Below are 17771 nucleotides of genomic sequence, written 5' to 3'. Positions count from 1 at the left end.
GTTTTTATTTTTCTTTCACAATTTATACAAAACACAACTGGACATCCTCATGTCCCAATATATGTGGCAGCTCTGGATTCTATATGTGTTCACCTGGACTTGTTTGATCTGATACAGGCAGCCTGGAAACTGCTTAGGTAGATGGTGGAGTGGGAAACGTTCCAGCTAAACATGTGCAAGTAAAATACAACTTTACATCCATCATTATCCAGGAAATTATCCAGCCCCAGATCATCCAGCATCTAGATAATTCCTTGGCATCCGGGGAACAAGATACTGGCCATGACCAAGTAGGAAAGAATCACATATACAGATGATATTCATTCCCAGCCAAAGATCAGAAGATATAAAGACAAAGAGAAAAGGTGCTTCCTATGATGCCAGCTCCAGCTAGATAGGAATATATGCTATTGTTATGTGAGGGGGAAACATGTTCAACATAGCTAGCTGCTTCCATGTGACATTTGATACCTATGTTCCTTTTCATTTGACTCAACTTCCATTAAGCACAAAAACTCACAAATGTTTAAAGGGCTTGAGGGACAAATTTGGAATTTATGCCTCACAAATAAAGGAAGGGCTTCATAAGATAAAAATACACTTTCTATGGAAACTCGGATGTCAAATACGTGGAATGAGGTAAAATAGAAACAGTTAATCCTTCATAGGAACTGAAGCCTGAGTTCTAACTAACTAATCCTAGACTAGATTTTGGTGATTTGAGATATTAATGCCCTTAGCCTCATTGCCTGACACAAACGAAACTAAATAACCTCTAGAGAAATATAATATTTCCTGGAGCCTCAAATTATCACTCATATTTTTCTTTATGGCCTCAATTAAAAATATGTATAAGGAAATAAACAATAAAAGCCAGGAAAAACATAACAGAAAATAAGTAGAAGACTTTGGCTTTTCTGTGGGATACCGCTAGATCAACTCAACACTTTCAGTACAACAGCTAGAAAAATTAAAAATTTAAAATGCAAAATTCATACTTCAAAGGAAAACGAGAGCTATGAAATACAATTGCAGAGAACAGGTGATCCTTTTGAGGCGAGCTGACAATCACAGCTCTTCCCTTCCACCCATGGGGCATTTGCCAATTCATTGTTCAGGCAGAGGAGGTGTCACTGGTTCAAGAGGGAGTCTGCTGGAGAAAGGGACACAGGGACTGAGCAAGAAATTAGATATTTGAGGTTCTCAAATTCTCAAATCCATGGCCAGATTTCCCCACAAGTTGTTTCTTGAGCTTTGGTGCAGCATTTGAACTGTGAGCCAGGCCCAAAACCCCAAAGGCAGAATGGGGCCTCCTCCATGTTGCCTGTGGTCAGGACACAGAGAACTGCCTTCAGCCTGGGTCTGTCCAGCACAAGGTTGATCTCCCCGTTTTCACATGTGCCTGCTCCTGAAGCTACTTAGAGAAAGAGGCCAGGGAGCTGGGCCAGCAAGTACTGAAGTTTAGGGCTGAATCTCTCACTCACATTTACAGGAACAGAGACCTACCTGGGTCTTAATTAAAAACTCTGGAAGGAGAGCAATGGCCTCTGGTATTGGTGGAGTAGTTTGTATTGAAATAACCCTCTTGCTGGTAGCAATGATAAATTCTGGGCCACCTTCTTTTCCCACAATTGTGTTATTGTGATAAGGACACCTTACGTGAAATAAACCCTCTTAACAATTTTTCAAGTGTATAACATAGTATTGTTAACTACAGGCACATTGTTGTATAGTAGATCTCTAGAACTTATTCCTCTTGCATAACTAAAATATTATACTTGTTGAACAGTAACTCCCCCATTTACCCTGTCCCCAGCCCCTGGCAACCACCAACCTACTCTCTGTTTCTATGAGACTGGCTACTAGACACCTCATACAAGTGGGATTGAAGTGGCCTCGTTGTTTGGGGCGACCTGAGGATCATTATCTCATGGCCATGGAGACCAAGGATGCAGACACACACAAAGTGAGATTAAGAGTGAAAATTTAATAGGCGAAAGGAAGAGAATAGCTCTCTGCTACAGAGAGGTGTACTGGAAAAATGCATTGCTGATCTGTGGTGAAATGTAGGGGGTTTTACAGATAAGCTAGTTGGGAGGTGGTGTCTGACCTATACAGGGCATGAAAAGCTGGTTAGGACCAAGTGTGCCATTTGCATAGGGCATTAATCTTTGGCAGCCCCAACCCCAATCTTTTACTACACAGGTGGGTTCTCTGCCTGAGCTGTGCCATGTTGCTTATTTCTTTTTTACTGTACACATGCTAACAAAATAGGGAAGATGGAGCTTCCATGACATACCTGGCCCCCAGGTAGCCCTTTTCCATTGGTGCAGCTGCTGGTCTCCCCCAGCGCAAGCTTCCGGCTTTCTTATCTATGTTCGCAGCTCAATTTTTCAGGCTGCTCTTTGTTAGAAAAGAAATAATTTATTGGACTGCTTTTTGTGAGAAGGGGAATTCTGCTGAGGACTCTTTTGTCCTCACTATCTGGCTAAATAATTTTTTTATATCTCCTGTATCCGAATAATGCAATATTTGCCCTTCTTTGACTGACTTATTTCACTTAGCATCATGTCCTCCAGATTCACCCATGTTGTTGCATGTGGCAGGATTTCTTTCTTTTTTAAGGTTGAATGTCCTCCATGGTATGCATACGCCACACTTTCTGTATCTATTCATCCGCTGACAAACATTTGCTTCACCGAGTGCCTCCAAGGCTGATGTGCAGTCCTGAGCCACCTGTGGGCTTGTGATAGGAATGCAACTAGTGCAGGTGTCTCTTTATCAACCCCTAATCAGCTCAAGTTGGTTTCCTACTGGAAGTTTACATGATACTGTGCTTTGAATGTACATTTCCCCCCCAAAATGCATATGTTGAAACCTAAGACCCAGTGTGATAATATTAAGAGGTGGGGCCCTTAGTAGGTGATGAAGTCATGAGTTAGTGCCCTTATAAAAGGGCTTGATGGAACTAGATAGGCTGTTTGCCCTTCCATCTCTTCTACCATGTGAAGACATGGTAAGAAGGCCCTCACCAGACACCAAATTCCAGCACCTGGATCTTGGACTTCTCATTCTCCAGAAGTGCAAGAAATAAGTTTCTGTTCTCTATAAATTACCTAGTCTCAGACATTTTATTATAGCAGCAGGAACAGACTGAAATACACAGCAAATCAGACTACCTTTCGTGTGAAACAGAATGAGATTAAGTCAAGCACAACAGAAAATAATGCAATTAAGAGATATGGTATTCTTCAAACAATATCTCTTGGTATTGCAAGTGCTAATATGAAGGCAGCTGAAGAAAATTTAGAAACTCTAGGTAAACTGATTGTGGAGGAAAATTACTTTCCAGGCAAATCTTTCATATGGATTACACTACCCTATTTTGGAAGTGTATGCCTGAAAATAATTTCATCCATAAGGAGGCCAAGGGTGCTAGCTTTCGAGGCTTTTAAGTACAGATCATGGTCTTGCTTGAGGGCAATGTTGTAGGCTACAAATTAAAGCCCTTATGATCTGGCACAGCGAAAATCCCAGGACCTTCCTTCAAGAATATAAAAAGCATACCCTGCCAGTATACTACAGGTGCAATAAAACATCATGGATGACCCATCTCCTCTTCCATGATGACATCCTAAATTGCTATGCCAGAGAAATAGAGAGGCATTGTTTGAAGAATACCATGCCTTTCAAGATTTTGTTTATGGTTATTAGTTCTCCTACACATCCTCCTGTTACTGATGATCTTTATCCCAATACGAAGTGGTGTTTCTCCCTCCAAACACTACCTCTTTAATCCAACCAGTGGATCAAGGAATCATAGCAGCTTTTAAGGTTTACTATTTGAGAAGGGCCTTTGCCCAGGTTATTACAGTTACTCAGGAAGACATTGGGAAGACATTGATGCAATTCTGGAAGGATAAGAACAGCTATGGCTACATCAAGAACCTTGCTTGGGATGGGATGATGTCACCAAGGAATGTGTGAATGGTATCACACGTTCAGGAGGTTTGTCCATGAGTTCTAAGGATTTGCCAAGGATGAGGAAATTGCAAAAATCTCCATGGCTTTTGTTGAGATGGTCAACAACTTTAAACTGAGTATGGATGAGGATGTCATTAGGAGCTCCTAGAGGTGATTCCTTGGAATTGACTAATGAGGAGTTCTTGGAACTGAAACAGGAATGCATAGCTGAAGTAGAGGCCAGAAAAAAAGGAAAATGAAGAAGAAGAACCCCACATAAAATTCCCTGTGTAGGGTTTAGCAGGAGATTTTGCAGACCTCAACAAGCTCCTTAAAAAGTTTGAAAACATGAACCCCAGCACAAAATGGTTTTCATTAATAAGGAGGAATGTTCATGTGAATTATACACTTATAAGCAAATCTATGATGAAAAAAGGAAGCCAGGTAAACCACCATGGACCTGTTTCTGAAGAGTGACACCTCCTCAAGAAGAGCCCCAAGCAGGTCCTTCAGGAGGACTTCCAGGAGAAAGTGAACTTATCAAAGGAGTTGACATCTCCATGTGTGCTATGGCCCCCTGGAGACATTTTGGTAGGAAAAGATGTGGAAGTGGGAAACAGTGATATTGATGATCCTGACCCTGAGTAGGCCTAGGCTAATGTGTGTGTTTCTTAGTTTTTTTTTTAAGTTTAAAAAGTAAACAAACAAACAAACAAAAACATAAATAGAAAAAGACTCATAGTATAAGGATATAAAGAAATATTTTTGTACAGTGTGTGTTTTAAACTGTGTTATTACAAAACAGTCACAAAGTTAAAAAATAAAGTCCATAAAGTTTAAAAAGTTATAGTAAGCTAAGGTTAATTCATTGTTGAAGAAAAAACATTTTTCATAAATTTAGTGTAGTCTTAGTTACAGTGTTCATAAAGTCTGCAGTAGGGAACAGTAATGCCCCAGGCCTTCACATTCACTCACCACTCACTCACTGACTCACCCAGAGCAACTTCCAGTCCTGCAAGCTCCATTCATGGTAAGTGCCCTAGACAGATGTACCATTTAAAAATATTTCATATGGTTTAGATACACAAACACTTAGCCTTATGTTACAATTACCAGTAGGATTCAGTATAGTCACATGCTGTATATGTTTGTAGCTTAGGAGTGATAGGCCGTACCATATAGTCTAAATGTGTAGTAGGCTATAACATCTAGTTTGCGTAAGAATAATCTGTGATGTTCACATAAAGATGAAATCACCCAATGATACATTTCTCAGGACCTATCCCTTTAGCTAAATGATGCATGACTTAAGTTTTTCCCCATTTCTAGAGCACGGTCCTCCATGACTTTCAATGAAAAACCCCATAGTTTCACCTTCTCAGTCCTGAAGGACTGAAGGAGATTTAGGCTGAACTTAAAGAAATTTTCAGCTTAGCTCATTAGTCTTCTACTCCATATATCTTCAAAATGAAACAAGTGTCTTGAAAAGGACACCTACAAAGTGCTTGAGGTCATCAGCTCTCAAATATCATTATTTCAGCATCCTATCTTAGTCCATTGGAAGAGCACATTGTCAGAGGCCAAACCTGGATTTTTAGCTCCAAACAAGCACTCAGATCATTAAGTGTCCGCAGGTGATAAGTAGTTGTTGATACTTGGCATCAATTTACCAGTTCTTCTGAAACTTACATCTGTTTTGTTTTAGGGCCCTTATCAATGGTAGATCTTTGTTTCTTCAACATCACTGGACAGTGAGAGATTTTGCACTGCCTTTCAGAAGTTGACACTCTAGTTATTTTTATCTTTATTTTTTAACCTTCTACCATAACATCAGAAGTTAACCAATGTGTTTTGAGGAAGCCAGAGTGTTTGAGATGCTTTGGTTTTCTAGGTACATCACTCTGGCCCCATAATTGCTGCTGGTCTCTTTCCTCCAGCAGAAAACCTCTGCCTGAGATAAAACAGAGCACAAGCTTACAATCAGCAAATGCTACCAAGAGAAAAAGTGATGTCCAAACATCAGCTTACATTTGCATGGTTCTTCTTTGAAATTTAAGTTCATCTAGTCCTATTTGCTTTCTTAGCTAAACAATGCTAAAATTATACCTTTAAAATTTTATCCTATTTTTGTAGTTGTTGTTAGTGGGAGAATTGTCCTATTGTGACCCTAATACAACTTATACTGTGGTGGAAAAATGAATAAGATTTTAAATGGTGTTTATTGAAAGATTGGATATAGAAACGGACAATGGCCAGACCACACATAAAAATAGACCTTTGGCCCACAGCCTGCAGCAATCTGCCCAGGGAACCAATCCCCTTATCTACAATAAACAATCCAGTAAGCCACTCTGCTGTACATCAGATCTGCAGGAAGTCAGATTGCTGTCTCTAGTGACAATCCAGGAAGCTAAATAATAACTTTTATAACAATTGTTCTAAAATGGCCAGGACTTGATTAGTAACTGACAGTTTCCCCAATATTTGTGCCTGCTTCCATCTTAGGACCAATCAGGAAAAGCTAAATATGCATCCTAACCAATTACACAGGATACTCCATTTCTAGTTACCCCTTAAATATTCCCCATGCCAACAGCCTCCAATCAGTCCCCTTTTACCATGATAAAGTTTCTCATTTCTCTGCGTGCCTTTGAGTCTCTGCCAAAATGCAAGTGATGGTGGCTCACTCCTTTGCTATATACCAAGTTGTGAATAGTCTTTACTCTTTTCATTTGGTTGATCTTCATGTATTTTTACATTACTAAGCTTTATATAAATTAAAATCCAAGAGGCTAACATTTAATTGATAACATTTAAGATCTTCTATATCTGATAATGTTATACATTATATTAGGTTTAATATTTCTATTGAATACAGATTTAGTAAATTACTAAAATTGCTAAAAATTCATCAAATATATATGTAGGCACAAATAAAGAAAATGTAAAGAGAGATATTAGAAAAGGGTAATATATTCTGGAATAAATATTCAATATATTTTAAGTTGGAAATATTGTCTGTTGGTACTAAGTCAATTTTCCTCTGTTTTGTGCTCTTTTCCATATCACTTGGGGTTGAAGCCTGGACACCACTTCTTCCAGAGTCCCTTTCTTAGGCACTCACTTGCGATTAGAAGGCAGTGGAAAATCGCTGCCATTCTGCTTCTGACAGCAAGTAGCAGCAGCTGCCAGGAGTGTGGGTCTGTTTACTGCTGCAGGGGCAACAGAGGCTTCCTGCAGTGCCTGACCTCTGGAAGCACAATTTTGCTTTTTCTGTCCTTACAAAACTTTTGCAGTTCACTTCACTGTATTACATCTCTCTGGGCTTAAAATACTTTGAGTGTGTTTTCTTCCCCCTTGTAGATCTGGGCTAGACTGAATAATCTTGTAAATACATAAATATAAGCAACTATTTAAAAATAACCCGGATTTTTAAATGTAATACGGAGGCTCTTCAGCTTATGATGGCATTAGCTCCCAATAAATCCACTGTAAATTGAAAATATTGTGAGTTGAAAGTGTAAAGTAAGAGTTGTTTAACTTCACGGTTGTGTGGCCAAGGCTGCCTGGCATCGTGAAAGAGTAGCTTACTGAATATCGCTGGTCTGGAATAAGATCGAAATTCAAAGTATGATTTATACAGAATGAATATTGCTTTTGCACCATTGAAAAGTCAGAAATCCTAAGTCGAACTATCTTGTCAGTGTGTCTGTAGTTTTAAAAAAAATCTACAAATAAAGAATATCCAATGTCGTTGGGAGCGCAGAGAAACATTTACAAGGTAAACATTGATTTGTTTAAAGTTTGAGAGAAAAATTAGATAATATGTATTATAATTTTTAACTGTTAATCTCAAAATAATTATGCATTCACAGGATATGGTGAAAATAGTCCAGAGCAGTCTCTTGTACCCTTCACCCAGTTTCCCCCAATGGTTACATCATACATAACTACAGCTCAATATTAAAATCAGGAAATCGACACTGATACAATGTGTTTATAGTTTTCTACTTTATCACATGTAGATTCATGTAACTACCACCGTGATCAAAACACAGAACTATATTCCATCACCACAAAGATCTTCCTCATGCCACTCACCCCCCTTAAGGGTAACACCATTCCCCCACCACCCCCCACCAACCCTACCCTGTGCCAACCACTAATTTGGTTTTCATCTGTATAATTTTGTCATTCAGAAAATGTTATATAAATAGAATTGTACTATATGTGATCTTCTGAGACTCATTTTGTACTCAGAATAATGCCCTTGGGATCTGTATTAGGGTGCTCCAGAGCAATTGTAATATAGAAAGATATGTCTTTTAAAGAATTTGCTCACATGATTGTGGAAGCTTACTGAGTCCAAACTCTGGTGGAGGAGGCCAGCAGTGGAGGAGACTGGGGACAGAGTTGCAGTCTGAGTCCAAAGGCAGTCTGCTGTGGGACCAGGAAGAGCCAGGGCTGCAGATGGAGTCTGAAGGCAGTCTGATGGAGAGTTCCCTCTTATGCCAGTCAGGCCTTCAACTGATTGAATGAAGGGAACCCACGTTATGAAGGGCAATGTGCTTCACTCAGAATCTATTGACTTAAATATGTAACCCAAAACTGCCAGATGATGTGAAATTCCACTTCCTCTTGTTGTCTCCACTGACACCCAGATGCAGTGGATTAAACAACAGACATTTACAGAAAGTCCTCACTTAAGATCATTAATAGGTTCTTAGAAACTGACTTTAAGCCAAAGGACATATAATAAAACCAATTTTCTTATAGGCTAATTCAGCAATCTTCAACATTTTTGGCACCACGAACTGGTTTTGTGAAAGAAAATTTTTCTATGGGTGGGGGTCGAGGATTAGCAGGGGCAGGGAGTGGGATGGTACAACCTAGATCGCTGGCATGCACAGTCCACAATGCAGTTCAAAAGCATTCACTCTCCTGTGAGAATCCAATGCCTTTGCCGCTCTGACAGCAGGTGGAGCTCAGGCAGTAATGCTCCCCCGCCTGCTGCTCACCTCCGGCTGTGTGGCCTGGTTCCTAACAGGCCACAGAGCATTAGTGGTCTGTGGTCCAGCGGTTCCCAACCCCTGAACTAATTGATATAAACAAGATTTAAGTTTCTATGGCCTATTTCTGGTCACAAAAACATCAAACTTCTAAATAAAGACTCAGAACAGTTCTAATATTAAACATTAAAATAAATGAGAACTATATATACATTTAAGGTAGATTTATAAAAACAACTAAGATATTTACCCAGTTTTTGGTGAATTAGTGAGTGATGGCAGTCACAGTGGTGGTGGGTCACATTAAGGAACAAATGTTTGTAAAATGAATCTCAAGGACAAGACAGGAACCAATCTTTTATAGGATGCTATCCCATCTATTGTGGGATGCAGACACATACACATGCACACACACACACACGTACACATACACACACACACACACACAGAGTCACTCTGGTGGGACAATTTAGACTCACCAATTAACCTAGCATGCACATATTTGGGATGTGGAACCAAACTAAGTACACAAAAAAAACCCATGTAGACAAGGGGAGAACACACAAACTCCACGTGGACGGTGGCCCTGGTCAGGAATCTATTTCTTTTCTCATCAACATTGTAACAAAACAACGTTGAGCAAAACAATGCTATTGGAGGACTCTCTTTGTTTCTCACAGTCCTGAAGCCTGGGAAGTCCAAGATGAAGGTGTGGACAGGTTGATTCCTGGTGAACTTAGAACTGAAGGCTCTCTGGCAGGGGTGCCTTGTGGCTGCAGGCTGGGTATGGAAATTCAGACTCCCCACTAGGCCTCCACTTACACAATCCTGACTGGGAGGGAGAGGGACTCATCACTGCTTCCACATGGCCTCCGCTGACACCAGGAAGGGAGGAGTGCCTCCTTATACCTGGGCAGTGGTGAAAGTCTCAGATTTCTATTTGGCCTCCTCTGACAACACCCTGGTAAAATGGGTGAGGAGTGCTTTCTTCCGATGGGGCAGGTGGAAGTCCAGGCTCTTTGCATGGGCTTCATAACACCACAGTGTGGAGGCGGCTCATTACTGATAGGCAGTGGTGAAAGTCCTAGATCCCCGGTTGGCTTCCTCTGACATAAGCCTGACGGGTCTAGGTGGTGTCTTATTACCGCCAGGCAATGGGATAATAAGTGAAAGCTCTTCACTCAGCCTTTGCTGACTGATGCGGGATGGGAGCCACTGATTTTTCTGTGTTTGACTGGAGTAGCACGGTTACTGTCAAAGTTATCTGCCTTAGTAGGCTGCTCTTTCTTGTTCCCTTGGATAGAGAAACATGCTTTCCTTAGGATATTTTTGTCTACGACTACTGGTGTTTCCTGTTTTCCAGTTCCTCCAGCACTCATTCCTGGATACATTAGGCATAAAGAAAACCCATGGAACTCACGACTCTGCCATTCCCCCAGTCCTGTGGTCTGAGCCAACCTGCTTTTCCTCTCCATCATTCAAAGGCTTATGTCTGTCTTATGTACTTATGTACTTGGCAGGAGGAATAGGAAGAATTACACCTACTCCATCTTGTCCTGAACCAGAAATCTCTCACCATATTTTAAAAAATATGTTTTTGGCATTTATTAAAATATTGTACATCTATTCTTAGATCCTTAAATAAACATATAACCTATCCTTAGATATATTAGAAATGTCCACCCAGCCATTTGTACTACGAGCAATGTTGTCTAAAAATTAAATAAACATATAATCTGTCCTTAGATATATTAGAAATGTCCACCCAGCCATTTGTACTACAAGCAATATTGTCTAAAAATTAAATAAACACATAATCTGTCCTTAGATTATGTTTATTTAATGTGAGTTAATTTGGTAACAGAAGAGACTAAAACTATTCATTATATTAAAGCTATAAAAATATGCAGATTTTCCCCAAATATGGGAAATGTGTGCTCGTGTGTGTGTATCTCCCATGTGTACACATATACCATGTGACATATACACATGTAAAAACGAGAAATCAAATAAAAATTGTCCATATATCAATACCTGGGGGCAGAGAGTATTCTTAGGTTTAACTAAACAGTCATATTCAAATTTTTACCTCAGGCCACACCTGGCTCTCAGGTTCACAAGAAAGAGCAGCCTACCAAGGCAGATAACTTTGACAGTAACTGCGCTACTCCAGTCAAACAGAAAAATCAGTGGCTCCCATCCCGAATCAGAAGGATATTAGACAGGAGTCAAAGCCCAAGTGCTGAATTAGGTCTTTTTCTTCAGTGGGAGAAGTTCTTGAAACAGTACATAATTTATTCCAGGTGCTAGTTTTATCCTCTGCCCCCATCCCCCAAATGACAACTTAGGAACTAGGAGCTGAATTTACACCCGTGGAAGTGGTGTCCATCCTGGCTTAGAATCCTCATGCCATCTAGGAGCTAGTACCTTTTATAACAAACCCGCGGGCATAGCTTCCAGAGTCCCTGTAAAGGGCGTGTTCAGTTACAAGGGTTAGTGTGTTCAGAGATACCCAAACTATGGGTCTCCGCCATTTGTTATGATTCATCAAATATTCTTCCCGGTAAAGATACAAATTGCCAACCAGAAGCCATTTATACCACAAGCAAGGTTGTCTAAAAATCCAGCTGACATTTTTCCTTCATTGGGTTTCCAGAAAAGAGCTAGAAAATTAGCCTAAGATTAAATTTGTCATGGAGAAGTAGAAAGGATGTTATAAAGCATTTATGCACAAGATTCAACATGAAACAGAGTTAATTTTATCCATTTTAAGAGATTATTTCAATCTTCAAATTATTTAAAAGTACATTCTGTGTTTTGTGTGCTTATTCAAAAAAGGCATGGTGATGGTTATAAAAAGACTTCAAATATTTAAAAATCACAACCCATTTAAGTGACCTAATTAAATCAAACACACTTGGAATATGCACATAAGAAAAATTCTGACTTCAGAAATCCTTGATCTTTCATAAAGTGTCTGAATTATTCAATGTCAAAAAGACTTATGAAGAATTAAACACTGTTGACCACAAGAGGGAAACCTAGTCCCACTTATAATATACATGAGAAAATCAGGGGAAAAAGATGTATCCTGAGAACTTTTGAAATAGTCACATATAAACATAGTATACAAGAAAAAAACCACTGTCATCCCTATCCAAGGATGTGTTTGTGGTTAGAGTGGTTTCAGTGTTTTGAGTGGACTGGTTCTTGGACTCCACATGTTATTGGCTACAGGGTTAGAGACTTGATTTAGAAAACCACAGTTGCTGCTTTCTTTTATTTAGTATTTATTTATTTATTTATTTATTTATTTATTTATTTATTTATGTTATACTTCAAGTTCTGGGGTACATGTGCAGAACGTGCAGGTTTGTTACATCTGTATACACGTGCCATGGTGGTTTGCTGCATGCATCACCCTGTCATCTACATTAGGTATTTCTCCTAATGCTATCCCTCTCCTAGCCCCTGACCCCCTGCTATCCCTCCCACAGACTCCCACCCCGACAGGCACCAGTGTGTGATGTCCCCCTCCTTGTGTCCATGTTTTCTCAGTTGCCACTTTGTGACTAAGCCCTTGACCAAAAGACTAGATTTTTTTAAAAGCCAGGTTTCTCAGATAAAATGGAAATACAATTATCTAATAAATATAAGTAAGCTTTAATGTGATAGTCATAGTAGTAGTATTTTTAATTGGTAAAAAGAAACTGTATCCCCAAAAGAATTTCAGTGAAAGCAGTAACAATCCTGTAGCATATTTCTCACCTTTCTTTCCATCTTAGAGGTTCAAAGTTCATAGTAATCTCAGAAACCTAAATTAGTTTTTTCTCTATCCTTGCTATTGGTTTTTTAAAAACATTTTGCACATGGACCACTTTTCACATACAGATGCCCCTCAACTTAACAATAGGGTTATGTCCCAATAAACCTGTCATAAGTTGAAAACATCTTAAGCGGAAAATGCATTTAATACACCAATAAACTCATTGTCAAGTTGAACAATCATAAGCCAAATTATCATAAGTCAGAGACCATCTGTATTAGCCTAAGTCTTGGGATGGTCTATTTTTTAGATGCCATTTAGCCACTCATATTCTCTCCTATTTTACTGTGAGAACTAATTCCCCTCTTACATTCTGTGCTGCACCCATGCTGTACTTAGTGTGAACAAGAGCCACCTTCTTCTCATGACTTCTATTTTTTTTGTGTGTGAAAATTTCCTTCATTCATTCATGACATTTGGATTTGAAATCTTACCTATTTAAGTACTTAAAAAATCGTTTTTACTACCTTTCTCATCAGGAGGCTCTAGTGATTCATTCTTCACATTTCTAACTTCTCGTCTTCACACTCCTTGTCTTCTTCCTAACTTTGCTACCGTGTTTTACATGTTTAGAACCCAGCTCCTTTGCTATGATTGCTGTGTACATTAAATAAACTATCTTCTAGTTTTCTTGTTTCTTAATCTCAATTATACCTTTCAGAAAAGAATTAGAGTAGAAAAGGACTGCAACACAGACTTTCTTACGATCTTCAGAAATGAGCAGAGATCATGCTTAATGAACAAAGATTTCGAAATAATGCTGCATATGTCCAGAGAAAAGGTGGCAGAAATGACTGTTGTCTGGGGACACCATTGTCTGGACATGGCCAGTTCTCAGAACTCCAGTCCCTAAATTCCCTTCTGACTAAAGGAAAAGACTCCTAAGGTTCTTACAGAAATCCTGCCACTTTCACCTGAAAGAATAATCTTCAGTAATGTGGCACATGGCCAAGAGTAGAAGTCTTTAGTCACTTGGGAGTGCACAGACACCGTAATGCTAAATAACTGGATGGAACATGGAACTTACTGATGCCTCAAATACCAACTTTACTTTGGGAAAAAGAGTAGGATACTTAAAAGTGGTTGAAAATAACTTTATTCCTTGACAGAGAGACCCCTGTGTGATGCTTAATCTAACAAAAAACATGCTATATGCCTTCTCTTCTCTATTATCTTGTAAGAAAACTGGACTAAGAAACACAGCTTAAATGGCCAGTTCTGCCTCCATTTCCCAAACTGTGTTATAATTATGTCTATGTAACCAGTAACAGACAATGACTATGATTTATACTTTTTCATATAGTGTTTGTTGTTTTGTTTTTAATGTTTGTGGTCTTTCTGCAATATCAGCTAAGAGGCCATTGACACAGATATCTATTTATGGACATGCAAGACTGTTCTTCACCTCTTTTGCAGAATTCATAAAGAAATGATGGGAAAAACACATCAGTGATAGACTGGATAAAGAAAATGTGGCACATATATACCTTGGAATACTATGCAGCCATAAAAAAGGATGAGTTCATGTCCTTTGCAGGGACTTGGATGAAGCTGGAAACCATCATTCTCAGCAAAATAACACAGGAACAGAAAACCAAATACCACATGTTGTGACTCAGAAGTGGGAGTTGAACAATGAGAACACATGGACACAGGGAGGGGAACATCACACACCAGGGCCTGTCGGGGGAGATGAGAGGCAAGGGGAGGGAGAGCATTAGCACAAACACCTAATGCATGCGGGGCTTAAAACCTAGATGATGGGTTGATGGGAGCAGCAAACCACCATGGCACTTATATAGCTATACAACAAACATGCAGTTCTGCACATATATCCAAGAACTTAAAATATAAATAAATAAATAAATAAAAAAGAAATGATGGAAAAACAAGTTTCTGTTGTTGTCTCTCTACTGACCAAAGTGTGGTCAGAGAGTATAGGATGAAGCAGATTTGTGATATCCTTGAATAGATCTGCTCTTTACTATGAATTCTATCATCTACTCTCAAAGTATGTGGGAAAGGGACCAACTAAGTAAGTAGCCTTGAATTTAGTGAAACCGTTTTCTAGGGGGACCAAGAGTTTCCTCTACTTGATATGAAGTTGGGTGGTTGAAGATGATGGAATTGGTTTCTGCTCCCATCAGAATCCTGAAGGGCAGGGTATATGGACTAGTTGGTAGTGTCTCTTGGCAAAGGTGATGCACTGGGAATGGTCCACACTCCTAGAGTTCGTGGACACAAAGGATGTTTTAGTGTTCCCTACACACCAGACATGGGCCATGGGAATCTGAAGAGCCTACAGAAACTTGCACAAGAGAAAAGCTTTACTTGGAACGTCATCCAGGCTCAGAGAACAAAAATATTTCATTTCCAGTAAGAGATTTCTGGTCTTTTTCTCTTTTTGCCCTTCCCTGAACCTACCCTAGGTGGGCTATGGCCTCAAAGTGCCAGTAGAATGTAAGAAGGAAGGAGAACCACACTTATTCCTGCCTGCAACAATTTACATGGGGATAGAAAAAGATTTATCTTAAATCAAGTTGGGACTTTCAATTATTGTATACTACCAAACAATCTAATTGCTGCACTAAGATATGCTTGTGCAATTTAAGGGAATTATAGAATAGCATATTGATTAGAATCGAGCAAATAGTTCATGTAGTATGCTAGAATTCCTACCCAAGGTCAAGGGAATAGCATCTCTGATGAAATTCTCTAAAGGGGCAATGGCAGACACAATGAGTTTTTATTTGACTAAAGATTTCATTTAGTGCTTATCCAACCTAGTAATTACATTTGTATGTTTCAGATATTTTCAAAAATAAATAAAAGACATTACCTTAAATAAAGAATATGATCAAATGGTATTTAAAGAATTAATGAGTAAATGAAAAATTACATTTATTAGATTGATTGAAATTGATACTTTCCCAGTTCTCCTTCAACACACACACACACACACACACACACACACAGACACACACACATGTATGCATACAAACACATCTGAATTCTATAAAACCATTCTGACCTTGATGAGATTCCTCAGTTTACTCATGCAACAGAACATAATGTTTAACTGAAGTTTCCAGACTCTGTTTTACGTGGATGTTTGAGTAAAATCATTCCCTATTCCTGGAAGAATAGCTAAGAAAGGATTCACAGGTGAGGGCCTGCATGTTTTCATAAGATGAGAACAAAGATGAGAAGATGAGAGCATCAGAATGTCCTGTATCCTAATTTTCTGTGCTGGCTTTGGAGTGGCCAAGATGATAGAGATGGAAGGAACTCTGAAAACAAATTGCCAGACTTTCTAAGGAACAGGAGGTGTGGAGTGAGTGAATCAAGCCATGGAGTGGCCATATAGGGACAGCTATTAGAGACAACCTTCCTTAGGCTTCTTTGGGATTTGTCAAGCTAATCTTTTCCTTCAGAGTCTCCCAATTATAAGATTTAGCTTGTGCCATTTAGAACAGACAAGAACACAGAATTCTAGAACAATCTGACTATAGGTGCTCAAGTTATAGCAATGAAATTTGTAGTTGGCCAGCAGGAAAATATTCTGAGATGTGAACTCGAAGTTTCTAAACACACACATGCGTGCACACACACACACACCTGCATTTTCTAATTTACAAAGACTATCCAAGCAAAGAGAGGTAATTGCACACTCCAGGAGGTCTATATAAAGGTAACTCTGATCTTTAAAGCATCAGGTTTCAGGTAGAGGTGAAGAGAGAATGAATCAAACTCAAACTGCCATCCTCCCAGGTTAAAGATGAATCCAATATCACGGAGCCCTTTATTCACACAGGACATGCTAGGAAGGCCCATTAGCCCACTGTCCTAGTGCATTTGTTGATACCAACAGTTTGCAGTTTTTATTCTGATAGAGACGTCTTTCAGCAGACCAGCTTCTGCCACCTCTCAGGATACGAAGAAGTGACGCCAGAAAAGATTCTTGTGTAGTGAATTGGGAAAGAAATACCTATATCAATATTCCCGCAGCATCTCTGGTAGGCTCCTTAGTAGGAGAAAAACACCATGAGGACCCTTAGTGCAGAAGGAAAAGCGGGTAGGGAGTGGTGGAAGGGAAACTAAAAGAAGGGGCTGCAGGTTCTCAGAACTCAAACCACACAAACGAATGAAGTATTGAGGTCCCAGACTTGATCTGGGTCCAGTGTGAAATCTATCTCATCTTTCAGCCCTAACTTATTTCTCCAGAAGAATATGTCCTCTGGTTTTAGACTTGGCACTGTGGGGAGAACCAGAGTGATCTATGTATATGGTGGATATACACACAACACAGACACATGTATTTGCATTTAGTAATTTTTGTAAAATTTCCATTTGCTTCTCTGGTCCTGTTTATATCTTAGGGAATAGAAGTAAGAATATTACATCTCCCAGGCTTGCCCTGCCCCAGGTTTCTGAAGGTGGAATACATTTCTCCAGTGAAACTCAGGATTATGAGATTTGGGAGGTGGAAGTTAGGCTGCAGCCATCTCAGGCACAGGTTTCACAGACATGAGTTTTGGCAGCAGCCTTGCGTTCTAAAGACATTTACTCCCTAGGGGCTCTAGGGGATCTGCAACATCAGCAGAGGCTTCTTATGAGCTCCTGACCCTTTAAAGTTAGGGGTCTGCACTGACTTGTGCTCCTCCGGGCCCTTTAACAGTTTTAAGGGATAATTCCCTGTAATACATTCAGTTCTGCTTAGACTGCTTACAGGGATTCCTATTTGTGGACTGAATTCTCATGACTATAGTGGCTCCTCACCATTTAATATCACCAAGAAGTCCTCATTCATGTGCCTTTGGAAATTCCCTCAAACATACAGGAAATTAGAGTTTGAAAGAAAACGAAGAACCATGAGTAGTGTCCACATAGGAACGTCTCTCCTATCACAGAGAAAGGGAAATGAAAGTCTTTTCTCAAGTCTCCCATATTTAGTAATCTCACAAGAAGAACCA

Source organism: Aotus nancymaae, unplaced genomic scaffold (assembly GCF_030222135.1).
Source record: "Aotus nancymaae isolate 86718 unplaced genomic scaffold, 86718_ANA_hifiasm-v0.15.2.pri h1tg000040l, whole genome shotgun sequence".
Classification (NCBI taxonomy): domain Eukaryota; kingdom Metazoa; phylum Chordata; class Mammalia; order Primates; family Aotidae; genus Aotus; species Aotus nancymaae.
Note: the sequence above shows the minus strand (reverse complement) of the source record.